Raw genomic sequence first — 19,480 nt, 5'->3', positions numbered from 1 at the left:
TCATAATTGAATCTTCTGAATTATTTTCATCTGGTGTAGTAATTGAAATGAAATAACCAACAACGAATTAACACAAGTTGCTTGTATGTGCTAGCATGAGCAACAAAAAAATTTCTTTGGTCTCAAACCTGTACATACTTCATTAACCTTCAACAAACACAAAACAAAGCAGTGACAAAAAATCCCTTAAAATTACATAAATAGAATAACATGCTATTACATTTAAAACAAAAGATGATACACTCTCAACAGACATGATACAAACAAAGAAAATAAGAAAAACCAAGACCAATAGCTTGTAACAAATTACAAAGCCACATTCTTAGGAAATTTATTCTTTAATTTGCATAACCTCTATTTTTCATCCTTTTGGCCTGTTTCTTGGATTGACCTCCAAAAGTCCCTACAAGCCATTAAGGTTTTCCAATTGAGAACATAACATACCCTATGAAGATTAGAAATACCATTCCACATCTATATCCCCAGGCTACTGGTTTTCAACCAAATCCAAATTTCTCATCAACATCAAAGATTGGTGCAGGATTTTGATAATGGAACACCGCACAATCCTGAATTCCCCTCATATGAATCTCCCTGGAATGTACCAAACTATTTACCACTTGGTATCATCTCCTCAAGCTGACTTTGTGAAAGGTTCAAAATAGCAAGAAAATTGAGATTTGTCAATGTTTGAGGAATCTCACCCTTAACCTTATTGCATGATAAATCCAACAATTCTAGACTTGTCAATTTTCCAATTGATTTTGGAATAGAACCAGAGATTCTATTGTGGGAAAGATTAAGGCCTATTAGTACATGTAGCTCTTTAATGGCTTTTGGAATCTCTCTATCAAATCTATTATTTGACAAGTCAATGGTGGTGAATATTGTCAAGATCCTTTTCAGCTCTATGGTATAACCTTTCTATGTGATCATCACTGAATCCTTATATGCTGAATAGTTTTTATTTTTGATATATTGCGAACTAGCTTTAACTTTATCTATTTTCATCATTCCTTCAAACTGCTTGATGTATGTTGCGGGCAAAGATCCATTAAAATGGTTGCTGGAAATGTAAAAAATCCTTAAGTTAGGGAATGGATGCTTGGTATTGGAACTAGAAATGGCCCTATAAAAGCTATTTTCTCTCAAAACAAGCACTTGTAACTCTGGCAAATCATCAAACCAACTAGGAAAGGTATCCCTGATCTCGTTGTGTCCAACATCAAAAATTTCTAGCTAAGTACAACAAGCCAAAGATAGAGGCAACAATCCCTTAAGTTGATTGCTATTTAAATGCAAAGTTTGCAAGGAACTACTCCTCGAAAAATTATTTGGTAAAGTTTCAAAAAAACCATTCATCTGTAGATCTAGAACTGAGAGATTGGGAAGGCTAACAAGGCATTGTGGAATAGATCCTGACAAGATATTATGAGAGAAGTTGAGTATCTCAAGTGAGCTTGCATTGCAAAAGAGAAAGGAGATATTCCCACTGAATTGATTGTTTGAGACTAAAAAATAATTTGCTCCAAAGAATGGATTTGGGAGGTTTCCATGCAACATGTTGAAGCTAAGATCAAGAAATGTGACACTTGTATTTGAAAGGGTTGAAGGGACTTGACCACTAAAATTATTATTATTAAGTGCCAAAGATTGTAATTCACCAAGCCTTCCAAACACATTTGGTATTTCACCACTAAAATTATTCACTGAAAGATCTAAGTTGTAGAGATGTTCAAAGTTTGAAAGTGAGATGATGGGATTTGACTACTAAAACTATTATTGGAAAGATTCAAGGAAGGGAGATTTACAAGCATTGAAAGAAATGAGACCCCACCACTAAATTAGTTGGAGGAAAGGTCTAACCAGGTGAGATTTACAAGTGTTGAAAGAAATGAGACCCCCCCAACTAAATTTGTTGGAGGAAAGGTCTAACTCGGTGAGTTGAGTGAGATTCTTGAAACTCAAAGGAATAGGCCCTTCAAATTGACAATTGCTAAAATATAATGTTTTAAGAGACTTAAAATGGCCTATGGAATCTGGTACTTCTCTAAAGAAAGGTATGTCATGTAGATACAACTCCACCAAAGGAGAGCTCTAGTTGAGCTTTAGAAGTTGAACCTGAATATTTGTATTCCCTCCCAAACTTAGAATTTTAAGATTTTCTAAATACAAAATGGTATTTGTTATATTACCTTGTAAAGAAGTTTCCACAAGTGAAAGGTAGATCAAAGAGGACAACAAATTCCTGAGTAAAGACAAGGAGTTTGGTGTAATAGAGGACATGTTCACATAACCTAAACCAAGCGTTCTTAAATTAGTTGTATTTAGAATCAGCTTTTCCCAAGTAGATGGCTCAAGTCTTAGCGCTGAACTCCCCTTCATGTCAAAATTTAAAGACAAGTCAAGTGAGACCAATTTAGACAATTGAGAGATTTCGGACTGGATTTCACCAAAAATAATTATTTAGATAAAGGGCTAAGGATGTGAGATGTTCTAGGTTTGAAAGGAATGAGATCTCACCACTAAACTTGTTTGAAGCAAGGTTCAAATAAGTCAGTTGAGTGAGATTGCTCAGACCCAGAGGAATCCGCCCTTCAAAATTATAGAAGTATAGATTCAAATGATTAAGATATTTCAAGTGGCCAATAGAATTAGGCACTTCTCCTAAGAAAGATGTGTCACTAAGATCCAAAAGTGATATAGGAGAGCTCCAATTAGACTTTGGAAGTTGACTGTTGAGATTAACATTACCTGACAAATCTAGTTGTTGAAGGCTTTCTAAGCAGAGAATGTCACTTGTAATATTTCCCTGCAACTTAGTATAAGAAAGTCTAAAAGAGACCAATGAGGATGACAAATTCATGAGCAAAGATAGGGAGCTTGGTGCAATGGAAGACGTGTTTACATCATCTAAAACAAGTTCTCATAGACCAGTCATGTTTAGAATGAGCTTCTTTAACGTGAATGCCTCAAGTCTTAAACCCGACCATTCATCTAAGAAAAATTCATTCCTAGATAAATTAAGAGAGACCAATTTAGATAATTCTGCACCCACAAAACTAGAATAGCTTTAGTTTAGATGCATGGGAGTGGAAAGATCACCAAATCGAGATGATATCAAAGACCCACTAAAATCATTGTAAGCCAACTTGAGTGTTTGGAGATGAGAAATTTGGAAGAGACTATTGTTTGGATGGAGTTGACCTTGAAGCCAACTACAACTAGGATCAAGGCCAATCACGTGGCCTGATATGGAGTCGCATGTAATCCTATCCCACAAGCAACAATTTGAATCATTTCCCCATGAAACTATCTTTGGGTAAGATGAGTTCTTAAACTGAACAGCATAGGGATAAAAGTCATCAAAATATTCAAAATATTCATCACAAATGATTGAAGCAGAGTGATTAAGAGAGAAAGAGTTTTTGAATTCTAGAAGCATAAAGGAGTCATGAGGATTACATAATGGTGGGTTAAGAGAAGAAGAAAGGGAGGGAGAAAGAAAGAACAACTAGAAACAGATGATGATTGGAAATGCCATGACGGAAGCTAGAAGGCTATCAAGAAGCGAAAGATTGATATGGAGTTTAACAAAAGAGGCTATATTTATAATGGTACCTGCACTCCAAATGGCGTGATACACATGCAAACTCAAGATTTTTATTACCAAATGAACCTCAAAACCAAAAATATAAATCAATAATTGTTCTTCAAAAAAGAAGAAGCAAAAGTTTTGGTCTACAGAGCCCACTTTTAGCTGATGCTCCAAACAAAGAGAAAAACATGGAACTTTGCTAATGTTTTCTTATTTGACTTGGTCCATAAAAGAATGTATAATTACAGAAAAAATATGACGAACGAAACTTGGTGGTTGTTTCTTACCAGACTTTGCTATTGATAGTTCTACAATACGGGCAGATATTGTAAACAAATTTGAAAAGCGGGTCCTATTTCTTATTGTGTAATTGATAATATAATATAATGGTAAAAATATACCATAGAAATATCATCTCAGTCCATTCCAAGTAAACAGATGGACTCATTTTTTTTTTTAAAACTACCTTAAGATGATATATTAAAATAAAAGGTTTAAATATCACAAACAGTCGGATAATCTATATTAGAAATATTAAAAGAAAAAAACTATTTTTAGAAATTACATCAATATAGTAAGATGAGAAATTATAAATAAGAGAACTTAATTCCTCATTATCATCAAAATAATTAAAAAAGTATAATACGCAATTAAAGTTTTAAACAGATACATGTTAATTGTTCGTTGGTGTTCATAATTTATACCGACAAGAATTAGCCAAGAATTGACAAATATAATAATAGAAAAATCATAATATAATTATAAATTTGATTACAACAAATTAAACATAATATAATAATTTTCTTCTCCACAATTAATTAAACAGAATCCACTGTTGCATGATTTTATAAGGATGGGACTGTATGGGATAGCATTCAAAAATAATTATTAGCATGTTTTACATAAATTAAGACAAAACTCCTCTCACATACTATTTTGTATTATGTAAATTATAATTGACAAGTTACTTATATAAGCTATTTCAAATGGGCCCATTATCTTTTCCCACTCCTTTCATAATTTTTGTTGAGTTGAAAATTTTGAAAAATGGTAAGACATCTACACAGATATTTTCTTTTCCATTTTTAGAATATATACAAGCTTTTTGTAAACCAAAAAATTTAATATATTCTTATATTCAAATCATGTGGATGTAGTCACCTTCATCGTCGATATATTTATTTTTCTATCACAAATATGCAATGGAAATACCTGTCGCATATTTATATGAAGCGTATTCTACCCTGTTTATAAAATTGATTAAAGTCATCAAAATATGCAATGATATTTTTTTACTCCTTTTGTTATTTTTTGTTTAATTAAAAAATCAAGAGAGATAAATTATACAAGAACTTATGCACAATTTATTTAAAATCACTTGGAGAACTGGATTGAATAAAAGCGCGCTGACTGAAACTTATGCTTCATTTACCTTCAATGCACTCAAATGAAAGTAGTGATAACAAGTCACTTAAAAGTACAAAAATAGAATAACAAGTCATTATATTTAAAACAAAACATATATAATACACTCTTATATTGCTAGAATACTTAACAGACATGATACAACTAGATAGACAAGCAAACAAAAGAAGAAACATAAAGATCAAAAAGTTGCAACAGATTACAAAGTCACATTCTTAGATAATTCATTCTTCAATTTGCACTAGCTCTATTTCTCAGCTTTTTAGCTTGTTTCTTGGAATGACCTCCAGAAATCCTTACAAGCAATTGAGTTTCCTAATTGAAAACACCATATACCCTATGAGGATTTCAAATAGCATTTGACATACATATCCCAAGGTTGTTGGTTTCCAGCCAAACCCAACTTTCTCATTAGTATTCTCCTTCATCCTTACTGCAAGTTTTTTTATAATGGAACACTACATAATCCTAAATTCCCCTCATATGAATCTCCTTTGAACATATCAAAGTGTTCATCTCTTCGTATGACCACTCCACACTTATTCTGTGAAAGGTTCAAAAACATAAGAAAGTTGAGATTTGTCAATGCCAAAGGCATATATCTAACAATTCTAGACTCAGTCAATTTTCCAATTTGGAATAGAACCAAAGATTCTATTGTGAGAAAGATGAAGTCCTCTTGGTGCATGTAGCCGTCCAATGACCCTCCAATGACCATGGGAATCTTCCCGTCAAATGTATTATTTGACTAGTCAATAATGATGAATACTGCAAATAATTGCATATAAATTCACTTTTCTTTATTTGACTTCGAATTACTTAGAAGCATGCTGTATGACTATAGGATCAGTTGTTATGATATACTTTTTCTATATTTTATTACTTTAATGACAAAAAATAGGCAAAAGTCAGTGGACCACACACAGAGCTAATATATGAATTGATCCCACAAGTTTCTTTTCCCCTCTTTCTCTTGCGATCAGTAGGCCCAAAATTTAAATATGCGGCAACCAAGACTATTTATCCCAAAAAAATTTCAACAGTGCAAAATTTTAAAACAAAATTATATCCTGCATATGTAACATGAAATCTTTATCGCCTTCCATCATTTATTTATAAGCTGCATAACTAATTTGGATAGATTAACGGAACTAAATAAATAAGTTAATTATAAGAAATATAATGTTATATGGCTAAAGTACCCCTTTGTAACATGAGATTATACATTTGTTTATATGTTAGGTAAATTAGCTTGAAAAAATGATAAAAATAAAAAACAAAGTAAATTAAGATTTCATATTTAAAATAAAATCTAATTTCCAAATAAGCTCAATGGAGGAGAACTTTCTTGCGTATATCTTGAGATTGGGTGCAAATTTTCCACATTTGTTTTCTTTGTAGAATTCCAACTCTGTAAGTGAATGACACTTTGTGATATGTACCATAGATGAATTGATGTGGCGTGAATAAAGGTTTGCAGAGTCATATTATAAATCAAAGATCCGTGAAAAAAAATATGCTCGTAATAACGAAAGCATTCCTTGTGACGCAACCGGTCCTTATGATGATTATTTATGAGTGGCGAAACAAGATAAATAAATAGAAATAACTGAGTCACATCCCCCTTTCTTCCTCTATATCTGTTTTTTTTATTTATTCTCTCTCTTTAATTTCTTTTTGGATATAATTTAGAATATTTTAAGTCATTTTAGACTTAAAACTAATTTCTGTCGAGTCGAGAATATTGAAGTCAAAACCCTCCCAATAAATATATTTCCAGTGATTTAAACTTGTATTATCTTCTTTACAAGAATAAGACTACTTACTATCTCAACCAATGATTTGTTCATTCATCTTTAATCCTTAATATAGCTATAGCAGTAAGTTTGACTTCTACTGATTTGTTAGAGACGTAAATGCATAACTTATTTAAAATGATTTCGAGAACTGGATTGAATAAAAGCGCGCTGACTTAAACTCCCCCCCCCCCCCCTGACTTGGAGACTTGCTGTAAATGTATTAGTTTAAATTAAGAGTAGTGTTGGCCTAGACCCCGGAGGAACACGGCAACATGGGTGGAACGGATAAAGGAAGACTTAAGCTGAGTTTTTTTTTTTTTTTATAAACTGACTTGAGCTAACTTTGATTACTTCATTCTTATTATTTATAAAAGGAATCAAGAAAAATAAAATAATCAATATTATAGAAAATAAGCAAAGAAGGAAATTTGAATTTCTCTTTTAATACAAAGGGACAATCTTAACAATTCAAAAGTTAGTAGGGTTGAACACACAATTTTCTATAAGGAGAAAAAAATTAGGTGTCAGAAGGCCCAATAGGAACACTGCAAAAATTTGAATTTTGAAATTTTCATTTTATATACATTACCTTTTTAACTAACTTTTGGTATTTTTAAAATTAAAGAATAAATATGAAACATTTAATTGAAAATTAATATTTATCTTCCAACTTATGTTGGAACAAATAATGGCAACTAGCCAGCATGGTCTTTAAAAAAAAAAAAAGACCTTCGTTGCTTCCCTTCAGTTCTGCATAGCCTAAGTATATATTTGATCCTTTACTTTTAAACAAGATTTTAATTTATTTTTTAACTTTAAAAAGTATATTTTTAGTCATTTAACACTATAATCATTAGTATTAAATGATAATTTTTTATGTCAATATTATTTTTTTATTAACTGTTTATGGTTAAAGAACTAAGCCATTAACATTTTATAATCTTAGATTCTAAAGTGTAATTATTATCTTAGTTAGTTATTTATTTTTTAAATGAAAAAGTGATTTCCACTTCCAAAATTTGAGTATTTCTACAAGGAAATGTAGAAAATACTGCAATCACAGAGGACATTGTAGGTTAGATCCAAAAACGCGATTTAGTATTACAGTATATATCAGTTCTAAGTTTTATCCATGCCGATATTAACACAAATTTATGAAGAACTGAATTGAGTTGGTTTATTATACGATTAACAATTAAGCGGATCCATGAATCTAATCTCGTTTTATAAAAATAAGTTATCAATGAAATGTCACTGATATATATATATATATATATATATTTATAGCCTTGCTTTTATGTTTGCTCAAAGGAACACGGCAACGTGGTTGAAACGGGTCAAGGAAGACTTGAGCTGACTTGCATTATTCCATTGTTATATTTATAAAATCAATCAAGAAAATAAAATAGTTAAGATGTAAATTTATCTCAAAAGTTTTCACTCAGGAGCACCGAGCACCTAGTAGTTTTTTATATTCAAATTTGTCCCAAAAATTCTAAATCATAACAATTTTGTCTCGTACCATTAAAAATGTTAATGATTATTGTGCTATTATTTTAAATTTTTGAGGTAAATTTGTACCTTAACTTTAAAAACAAAATAAACAATGTTTTATAAAATTTTCAAAAAAAAAGCATACGGAAACCCATTCAGAAAAATTATTGTTGTCATTTGCTTATTAATTATTATCAAAACCAATCCTAATATTTTAACGGTCCCTTTTTGCAAATTTTCTGTTTCCAAAGTCTTTTTTTTTTTTACGGTTTTTCCTTATTGTTTTTTAAAAATGGAGTTTTTGAACTATCTATACAGATGGACTATTGACTATGTGCCATGAATAAAGGTTTGTAGAGTCATCCTATGAAGAAATTTCAAAAATGGTCCCATTTTAACAAATTATATTGACCACATGTGCATTATAGTAACTAGGAAAAAATAATTAGATACATCAAAAAATACTTTAGTGGTTGGAAGCATTTGAAAAAATATTTCAGAAAAAAATATTTTAAAGTGCTAGATCTACCTTAACTATAACTTCATACAAAGAAAACTTACAAGCAAAATCTTAATTATTGTTACAAACTCCTTATTATTCGTGGACATTAATAGTAATAAGTTAGCCAGAGTTTCTTTAGTTTTAACAAAAACTAGAAAATTTATTCTTAAAAGGATTTTTCTCCATAAAAAATTAGAAATATTCATTGTAATTTATTTGAAAAACAATTCTGTGAATTAATAATCTAACACGAATAGGGTTACAGTGAGTGAAGAAGAACTTCTAAAACTTGGAAAAGTTGGTTGTCATTTACTTAAATATCTCTATATATAGCTGTAAATAATCGTAAAGAAGCCTCATTTGTCTTTATTTGACATAAAATTAATTTAACATCAGGCTTTATGACCAAGATCAATTCTTATAATATTTTTCTCTATTATATTATTTGTATGATTCTAAAACAATTCGCAAAATGCAGTGGAAATTTCTTCTTCTTCTTTTTTTCCTTTTTGGTGATAAGTGGAAATTTCATCTAAAGATGAAATGCCGTGCAAGGGGGGCCAATCGACCAATTGAACCCCAAATTTCCTCTTCTTTTCCTTTTCTTTTTACCCATAGTCTTTTCGAAGATTCCAAAAGTCCAACATTTAAAAATAAAACAGTCTATCCTCTATATATATATATATATATATATATATGTATATATCCTGAATATCTTTATCACTGCTATGTAATTTTAATTTTTTGCATGTCTTAGATTAGTTGCAAATTATCCAGATTATTTTGGCAGAATTCCAAGCTCAATAATATTCCATACAAATAGTAATTTGCATTACGGGTTTCTCGATCTGGCTCAAATAGCAGGAGTTTCTTTAGATTTAACCAAACTTAGCTTTGTTCTTCAAATTTTGGTTTTGCTTTCAAAACAGAAAAAATCATTTTAATTAATTCAAAAGAAAATTCTGTGAATCAGTAAAACAATCTGCAATGCATTCATCATTTTTAACTAAAGTATATGAAGCTTAATTTTGCTATGTTCATAAAACTGGTTAATGTCACCTTCGAAATATTGATATTATTTCCCCTCCTTCCCTTATTTTTTGTGTAATTCAAAAATGCGACAAATTATATTAAAAAAAATTTCAAGTTATTGTAATTTTTATAAGCTACCTGTCTATGATTATTTAGTTAATTTATATGTCTAGAAATATCTTCCTATATATAGCTGTAAATAACTGTAAAGAAGACTCATTTGTCTTTATTTGACATAAAATTAATTTGGCAGCAGGTTTGATGACCAAGATCAATTCTTGTAATCTTTTTTCTCTATTTTATTATTTGTATGATACTGAAAAAAGTTCGTAAAATGCAGTGGAAATTTCTTCTTCTTCTTTTTTTTTTCTTTGGTCATAAGTGGAAATTTCATCTAAAGATGAAATGCCGTGCAAGGGGTGCCAATAGACCAATTGACCCCCAAATTTCCTCTTCTTTTCCTTTTCTTTTTGACCAATAGACCCCCAAATTTAAATACTTGGCAACTAATGCTGCTATTTATCATGAAAAATTCCAATAGTCCAACATTTAAAAATAAAACAGTCTATCCTCTATATATATATATATATATATATATATATATCCTGACTATCTTTATCACTTTTATGTACTTTTAATTTTTTGCATGCCTTAGATTAGGTGCAAATTATTCAGATTATTTTGGCAGAATTCCAAACTCAATAATATTCCATAAAATTGTAATTTGCATTACGGCTTTCTCTGGCTCAAATAGCTGGAGTTTCTTTAGATTTAACAAAACTTAGAAGATTTGTTCTTAAATTTTTTTTTTCCTTTCAAAACAGAAAAATTCATTTTAACTCATTCAAAAGAAAATTCTGTGAATTAGTAAAACAACCTTCAATGCATTCATCAATTTTAACTAAATGTATATATGAAGCTTAATTTTGCTATGTTCATAAAACTGGTTAATGTCATCTTCGAAATATTGATATTGTTTTCTCTCCTTTCCTTATTTTTTGTGTAGTTCAAAAATGAGACAAATTATATAAAAAAATTTCAAGTTATATTGTAATTTTGATAAGCTACTGTCCATGATTATTTAGTTAATTTATAGGTATAGCATTATGTCAGTATACACACACTGAAAAATCAATTGGAAATGTGGATAATAACGTGAGCACCAACCAATGAAAATTTAAATAAGTGAAATATATATCTATATAACTGTAAATAATTGCATATAAACTCACTTTTCTTTATTTGACTTAGAATTACTTAGAAGCATGCTTTATGACTATGGGATCAGTTGTTATGATATTCGCCCCCCCCCCCCCCCCAATATTTTATTACTTCAATGACAAAAAAATAGGTAAAAGTCAGTGGACCGTGGACGGAGAGCTGATAGACGAATTGACCCCACAAACTCCTTCCCCCCCCCCCCCCGGCGGTTTTTTTTTTTTTTTTTTTTGCGATCAATAGGCCTGAAATTTAAATATTCGGCAGCTAAGACTATTTGTCCCCAAAAAAATTTCAACAATTTAACATTTTAAAATAAAATTATATCCGATATATATAACATAAAATCTTTATCACACTCCATCATTTATTTATGAACTACATAACTAATTTGGATAAATTAACAAACTAAATTAATTAATTAATTATAAAAAATATAATGTTACATCGTTAAAATATCCTTTTATAACATGAGATTATATCTTTGTTTATATGTTAGGTAAATTAGTTTGAAAAGGATGATGAAAATAAAAAAAACAAAGTAAATTAAGATCTTATATTTAAAATAAAATCTCATTTCTAAATTAGCTCAATGGAGGAGAACATTCTTACATATATCTTGAGATTAGGCGCAAATTTTCCACATTTGTTTCTTTTTTTTTTTTTTGGTAGAATTCCAACTCTGTAAGTGAATGACGCTTTATGATATGTATCATAGATAAAATGATGTGGCGTGAATAAAGGTTTGCAGAGTCATACTATAAAGAATTTTTAAAACGGGTCCCATATTAAAATGTTAGTTAGCAATGACATCTTTTCAATGTAGTGATATGTATGAACCATCCAAAGAACAATGATGGACATGGGGCGCCTATAATAAGCTATTAGGAGTTTTTTTTTAATTTCTGGGGAATCATTATGCATTTTAACAATAAAGGAAACTAGCAGGAGTTTAATTTCTTTAGTTTTAACAAAAATTGCAAAAATTCTTGTTAAAAAAATTTTATTTGCAATCGAAACGTAAAAAAATTCATTGTAATTTATTTGCCGTGAGAAAATTTTGTTAATTATTAATAATATAACGTACTTGTAGAGTTTATAGAGGACTTCCAAAACTTGAAAAAGTTGATTGTGATTTTAAAATGGGCCCTTTTTGAAATAATAAAAAATCAACAACTAATTAATTAACGTCGTATGTACTAACATGAACAAACAATTTTTTTTAGCCTCAAACTTATGCTTTGTTTACCTTCAACGCACACAAATGAAAGTAGTGATAACAAATAACTTGAAATTACAAAAAACAAAATAATAAGCCATTACATTTAAAACAAAACACATATATCCCAAGGTTATTGGCTTCCAACCAACCCAACTTTCTCACTATCAAGCCATTTTGCAGACACTTAATTACTTGCCATTGCAATTCCACGCTGGAAAAAAAAATCATATTGAAAAACAAAGTGATAAAGAAAAGGATGGGCTTTGCAGTGGACGGATGACGGAAAATTATTAAATTTAATTATTTTAATAAATTCATTTTATAATATTTAGTTTATCCAGATACATCACCTTTATCACTATGCAGATGTGCACGTATTGAAATATTTACATTACACCCGTAGCTAGTGTTTGCTGCAACATTTTCCTCTGCGTTTCAAACTCCCTTTCACGCTCATTAATTGTTTCAGAGGCAAAGCCAAAACATATATGATTTTTTTTCTCAAAGGAAACCAGCAGTTTAATACTCCCTCATGTAATTATTATAAGTTTTAAATAATTAATTTAGGAATAATGAACAAATAGTTGAAATTAATTAAAAACAGTAAATATGTTAGAAATATATTTTTATTTTTAAATATGCCCTTATAATACATGAGAAAAAAGATGCAAGAGAATATGTGAGAAAATATGATAAGAGAAAAATAATTATGGATAACATTGAAAAAAATATATTAAATGTTAAAACAAATTCAAATTGAAACTTATAAAATGAATCATATCTCTATCTAAATTTAAAACTTATATATAGGACCAGAAGAGTACAAAACAGGCCAAATCAAAAGCCAATAAAACCCTCATAAATCACACAGTTTGCACCCATGAACTAGCAATCTAGTAAAATGTTACTCTTTCCTACTTATAAATCACTTATATCTTTAAGACCGCAAATCAAGAAATACATTGAATTGATAATTTTTTTTTTCACATTTGCCCTTGTTTAATAATGGGGTATTAAAACTATATTTTATATTTTCTCTCACCTATTTATTTTACCCCTCTCTATGCATTTATTAAATTATTAGGAGTAAAATTTTAAAAAACTTATTAATTACTTTACAAGTAACATATATTTAGAAACAAACCTTTTTCCTATAAAAAAGTTATAGGGAAAACTGACTTGGCAGTCTTTATGCTCCAATCAAATTTGGAATTAGGTGCCTGTAGTTTTTTTTTTTTTCATTTTATTAGATCCTTATTATTTGCTCAGTTAGTAACTAAGGTCCTTCCGTTTATAATTGCCGTTACTTCAAGTGAACAGCGGTGATGTGGCATGACTAAGCACCATCTTACTTACCTAACCTGCAACACCTCCTCCCTCACTTTCTCTCTTCCTCCAAACCAACACCATCTCTCTCTCCACCACCATCATTTTTACTTGTTCTTGCGGAAGCTTTATCCTGTTTCGATTTCCTTCTCAGACGGCGATGCGGATCTGGGTGATGACAGTAAGAAGAGGACCACGATGTTGTGAGATTCATCGTATTCATCGGCTTCATCCTTAAATTTTTTTTTTTTGGGAAAAATTAGCACATTTGAATATACAATGGGCATTTGGATAAAAACCAAACCATAGTTTTAAAAGCGCTTTTACAGTTTACAAAGTAAATATGTAAAGAAATTTAGTTTGTTTTACATAAAAGTGCTTTTTAAAAGCACTTTTGAGGATAGCCAAGTGTTTTTAGATAAAATTAAACCATGGTTTAAAGAATAGCTTCTAAAAAATAGATTTTATGAAGGATAGATTTTGTGAAAAAATAATTTTAATAAAGTGAGAGTGTTTGGATAATGTTATCAGAAGCACTTTTTATGTGTGCAAATCACTAAAAAATGCATAAGTTAATATGATAATTACATAAAAAATAGATTTCATAATATATTTTAATTTGAAGGAATAAAATTGTTAATAACATATTTTTTACCAATATAATTAATAATATATAAGATAATGTAATTAATAAATAATTAATATGTGTATATATTAATAAAATATAAGATTAAATATGTTTATAGAAAAATACTTGAGGAGTGTTAAAGTCATATTACCATTGGCATCTACTCTAACAAACACAATCATACTCTCTAATTTGAGCCAAAAGCAGAATGGATTCACTTATTCTAAAATCATGGTTTTGAGCTCAAAACCATAGTTTTGGTCTAAAACCATGATTTGTTGATTTTTCTTTCAGTTTGACAATCCCAAAATCATAGTTTCAAATATTTGCCAAACAGACGCTTAAAGGGGTGTTTGGATGGAAACCAAACCATGGTTTTAGAAGTGATTTTACAGTATATGAAGTAAATATATGGAGGAGTTTATCTCCATTTACGAAAAAGTGCTATTTAGAAGCACTTCTCATGCCATCCAAACACCTTACAAGTCCAATAGTGAAACGTGGAAGAGGTTCTACTGCTCTCCAAAAATATAAGTTAATAAATAGAGAGAGAATACGATGATTTCGAAACATGGAGCGACACTTTTACAAGTAGAGGTAAAGATAACGTAACGGTAGCGGTAGTGAGAGAGAGAATATGCGGTGTGTGAGAGAGATGATGATGTTAGTTTGGAAGAGAACTGAGTGGAGGTGGGGAAGAGAGAAGATGAAGGCATAGGTGTGTGAAATGAAGATGATGATGGTCAGACGCTGAACAGTGCCTCATCAGTGTTGTCAACTCAAAGTAACGGCAATCATAACGGAAGGACTTTAGCTACTAACTGAGTAGAGAATAAGGATCTAATAAAATGGGAAAAAGAATTATAAGAACCTAATTCTAAATTTGATAAAAGTATAGAGACTGTCAAATTAATTTTTTGTAAGTTATAAATAGGAAGAGTGGTAAAAATAGTTTTAAAATGGGAGGTCGTGGATTCGGGCCTTAGTGCCTATATCTTTAATTTAAAAAAAAAACTAATAAATCAAAGATCAGTGAAAAAAAAAATGCTCGTAATAACGAAAGCATTCTTTATGACGGAACCGTTTCTTATGGATGATTATTTATGAGTGGCGAAACAAAATAATAAATAAAAATAACTGAGTCACATCCCTCTTTCTTCCTCTATATCTGTTTTTTATTTATTCTCTATCTTTGATTTGTTTTTTTTTGATATAATTTAGAATATTTTTAAGTCATTTTAGACTTGAAATTAATTTATGTCAAGTCGAGAGTATTGAGGTCAAAACCCTCCCAATAAATACATTTCTAATGATTTAAACTTGTATTATCTTCTTTACAAGAATAAGACTACTTACTATCTCTATCTCAACCAATGATTTGTTCATTCATCTTTAATCCTTAATATAGCTATAGCAGTCAGTTTGACTTCTACTGATTTGTTAGAGACGTAAATGCATAATTTATTTAAAATGACTTGGAGAACTGGATTGGATAAAAGCGCGCTGACTGAAACTTTTTTTCGCCACTTGACTTGGACCCCGGAGGAACACGGCAACGTGGTTGGAACGGATAAAGGAAGACTTGAGCTGACTTTGATTACTTCATTCTTATTATTTATAACAGCAATCAAGAAAAATAAAATAATCAATATTATAGAAAATAAACAAAGAAGGAAATTTGAATTTCTCTTTTAATACAAGGGACAATCTTAACAATTCAAAAGTTAGTAGGGTTCAACACACAATTTTCTATAAGAAAAAAAAATTAGGTGTCAGAAGGCCCAATAGGAACACTGCAAAAATTTGAATTTTGAAATTTTCATCTTATATGCATAACCTTTTTAACTTAACTTTTGGTATTTTTAAAATTAAAGAATAAATATGAAACATTTAATTGAAAATTAATATTTATCTTCCAACTTATGTTGGAACAAATAATGGCAACTAGCCAGCATGGTCCCCGCCGGGGGGGGGGGACCTTCGTTACTTCCCTTCAGTTCTGCATAATGCCTTGGGCGGTCCGATGGATAAAAAGAGTCTTTTAATTGACATCAGTTAAAGTATATATTTGATCCTTTACTTTTAAACAAGATTTTAATTTTTTTTTTAACTTTAAAAAGTATTATTAAATGATAATTTTTATGTCAATATTATTTTTTTATTAACTGTTTTAGGGTTAAAGAACTAAGCCATTAACATTTTATGATCTTAGATTCTAAAGTGTATTTTTTTATCTTACTTAGTTTTTTTAAAAAAAAAAAAAAAGTGATTTCCAGAGGACATTGTAGGTTAGATCCAAAAGCGCAATTTAGTATTACAGTATGTATCAGTTTTAAGTTTTATCCATGGCGATATTAACACAAATTTAGGAAGAACTGAATTAAGTTGGTTTATTATATGATTAACATTTAAGTGGATCCATGAATCTAATCTCGTTTTATAAAAATAAATTATCAATGAAATGTCATTGATATATATATATATATATATATATATATATTTATAGCCATGCTTTTATGTTTGCTCAAAGGAACACGGCAGCGTGGTTGAAACGGGTCAAGGAAGACTTGAGCTGACTTGGATTATTCCACTGATATTTATAAAATCAATCAAGGAAATAAAATAGTTAAGATGTAAATTTATCCCAAAAGTTTTCACTCAAGAGCAACAAGCACCTAGTAGTTTTTTATATTCAAATTTGTCTCAAAAATTTAAAATCATAACAATTTTTTCTCGTACCATTAAAAATATTAATGATCGTTGTTGCTATTATTTTAAATTTTTGAGATAAATTTGTGCCCAAAAAAAAATTTTAGATGCCCAGTACTTTTGAGTAAAAAATTTTGAGGTAAATTTGTACCTTAACTTTAAAAACAAAATAAACAATGTTATATAAAATTAAAAAAAAAAAGCACAAATACCCTCCTGCATGTCGAGCTTGGAGTGTTGCCTACGTTGCTTCTTTCCTCTTGCTCTATAAATTTGTAGTAGACCAAAGAGGTCACTCATCAAGCCGCAACTCAGATATATATCTTCCAACATTATTCCGTCGATAAAGTTCATATGTTCTTCCTTGCTCTTCTTTTACATTTACTCAATGAAATGATTACTTTGTTATTTCTGTTTTCTTTTTTCACTTATATGCGCAAAAAGTTAGTTACTATATGTGAATTTTTCCTTTGAAATATTCAGGCACGAGAAAGGATATATCAAATGTTATTGATACTTTGATTTAATACACGCATAAATAGTGATTCTTGGGCTGCACTGTCTGATGAAGTTTCTATAATCTGTTATCTTTTCTATAATCTGTTGAAGTTTCTTTGAATCTTCTATCTAAAAGTCTTGCTTTGAAACACAAAAATCGGTTCACTTTCTTCCATTTTAGTATTCCGCACTAATTGCCACACGGTCTGTTGAAGTTCCGCTTGTACTTTTTTCGTCTCTTTACCATTTTCCAGATGTTGATGGCTGTGTTTATACTTTGAATGATTCAGTTACTTTCTTATTGCAATGGCACTTGAAGCTCATGGAGTTGAGTATTCTTCAAGCTATTCTCGTTCATATAGGAAGCACAAGTATGATGTGTTTTTAAGTTTTCGAGGAGACGACACTCGCAAGACATTCACAGACCACTTATATGCTGCTTTGTGTGACAATGGACTGATAACTTTTAGAGACGAAGAAGAACTGGAAAGGGGAGAAGTTATCAGCCTAAGTTTGAATCAAGCAATTGAAGAATCTTTATCTGCAATTGTTGTACTCTCTAAAAGCTATGCTTCTTCCAAATGGTGTTTAGATGAGCTCCTAAAGATCCTTCATTTTAAGAAAGAGCTGGACCTTCTTGTGTTTCCAATTTTTTATGGCGTAGATCCATCTGATGTTCGGCATCAAAGAGGAGGTTTTGAAAAAGCCTTTATAAAGCATGAACAAATATTTGCACATAATGAAGTGCAAAGATGGAGGGATGCTTTAAAGGAAGTTGCAAACATAGCTGGCTGGAGCTCTCAAGATTATCGGTAATTTTACTACTTCAAAAACTTATCACGACTTTAAGTAACTTAGAACTTATTTCGGACAAGGAATTGAAATTGTTTAACTTGGGTATTGCTCTTTAAAACGATTATGATATTATTATAAGATAGGAAAATATATATATTGATCTTTATATAAGAAATAAAAACATTTAAATTAAATGCATGCTTGCACGTGCACGTCTAAATGCGGCAACAAAAAATATATTGTGCTGTGGGTGTGTGTGTCTATATATACATATATATATATATATATATATATTTATATATGTTTGTATGTATGTATGTATAATGCATCTTCACAATTCGTTCTTTCCTTTGCAAAAGTGACATCTATTTTTATATGCTGTATTTTTACTATGAATCTCGGCATTTCTCTCTTTTCAAACATGATAAATCACTACAGTAAAACCTGCGTAGAACACAATTCAAATCATCAAATGACTGGCTTTTTTTTTTTTTAGCGAAAAATGATTCTTAGATATTATTATGTTTTTTTTAACAGATATGAAACAGCACTCATTGATTTTGTTGCTGAAAAGATGATGAGGTCAAAATTAAATGATGAACTGCCGTTTGACTTAAATGATGATGAACTTGTTGGAATTGATGTAAAAATAGCAGAGTTTGAGTCAGTTCTGGCAAATATATCGGAGGAAGTTCAATTTATAGGAATATGGGGAATGGGAGGGTTAGGCAAAACTACTCTTGCGAAAATTGTTTATAAGAGAATATACAAAAACTACGAAGTTCATTTCTTTCTTCATAATGTTAGAGAGGAATCTGCAAAAGAAGGTGGTTTAATTTCATTGCAACATAAACTTCTTTATTATTCGAAAAGAAGAAATCATATGGAAGTGCGTGATTGTGACGAAGGAAAAATGCTGATAAAAAGAAGGTGGTGTAATACCAAAGTTCTACTCGTCCTTGATGATGTGAGTCTCATAAGCCAACTTGAGAATTTGGCTGGAAAGAAAGAATGGTTTGGTCAAGGGAGTAGAATAATAATAACAACTAGAGATCAGCATCTGTTAGTTGAGCATGGTGTTTCTCAATATAAGATGAATTTTTTAAGTCAAGTCGAGTCCCATCAACTTTTTCTTCAAAAAGCTTTCAAGGGAGATCAACCAAATGAACATTATTTGGAGCTTTCTAAAACTGTGATTAAATCTGCCAATGGACTTCCTTTGGCACTCAAAGTA

General features: G+C 30.2%; 2 long non-coding RNA genes across 2 annotated transcripts; both read left to right on the top strand.

The window, feature by feature from the left end:
- The first annotated feature begins 1,617 nt into the window (after positions 1-1,617).
- On the top strand, positions 1,618-19,437 carry LOC114712650 (uncharacterized). Its single transcript, XR_003737257.1, has 3 exons — positions 1,618-2,822; positions 3,450-3,451; positions 19,427-19,437. It is a non-coding gene; the product is annotated as an uncharacterized LOC114712650 (long non-coding RNA).
- LOC114712651 (uncharacterized) lies at positions 18,130-19,040 on the top strand. The gene is made up of 2 exons (XR_003737258.1): positions 18,130-18,263; positions 18,784-19,040. It is a non-coding gene; the product is annotated as an uncharacterized LOC114712651 (long non-coding RNA).
- Positions 19,438-19,480: the final 43 nt, after the last annotated feature.

This window comes from Neltuma alba, unplaced genomic scaffold (assembly GCF_004799145.2).
Source record: "Neltuma alba isolate B1F8T4 unplaced genomic scaffold, ASM479914v2 tig00011388_pilon, whole genome shotgun sequence".
Taxonomy (NCBI): domain Eukaryota; kingdom Viridiplantae; phylum Streptophyta; class Magnoliopsida; order Fabales; family Fabaceae; genus Neltuma; species Neltuma alba.
This window is presented reverse-complemented; position numbering and strand designations above follow the sequence as displayed.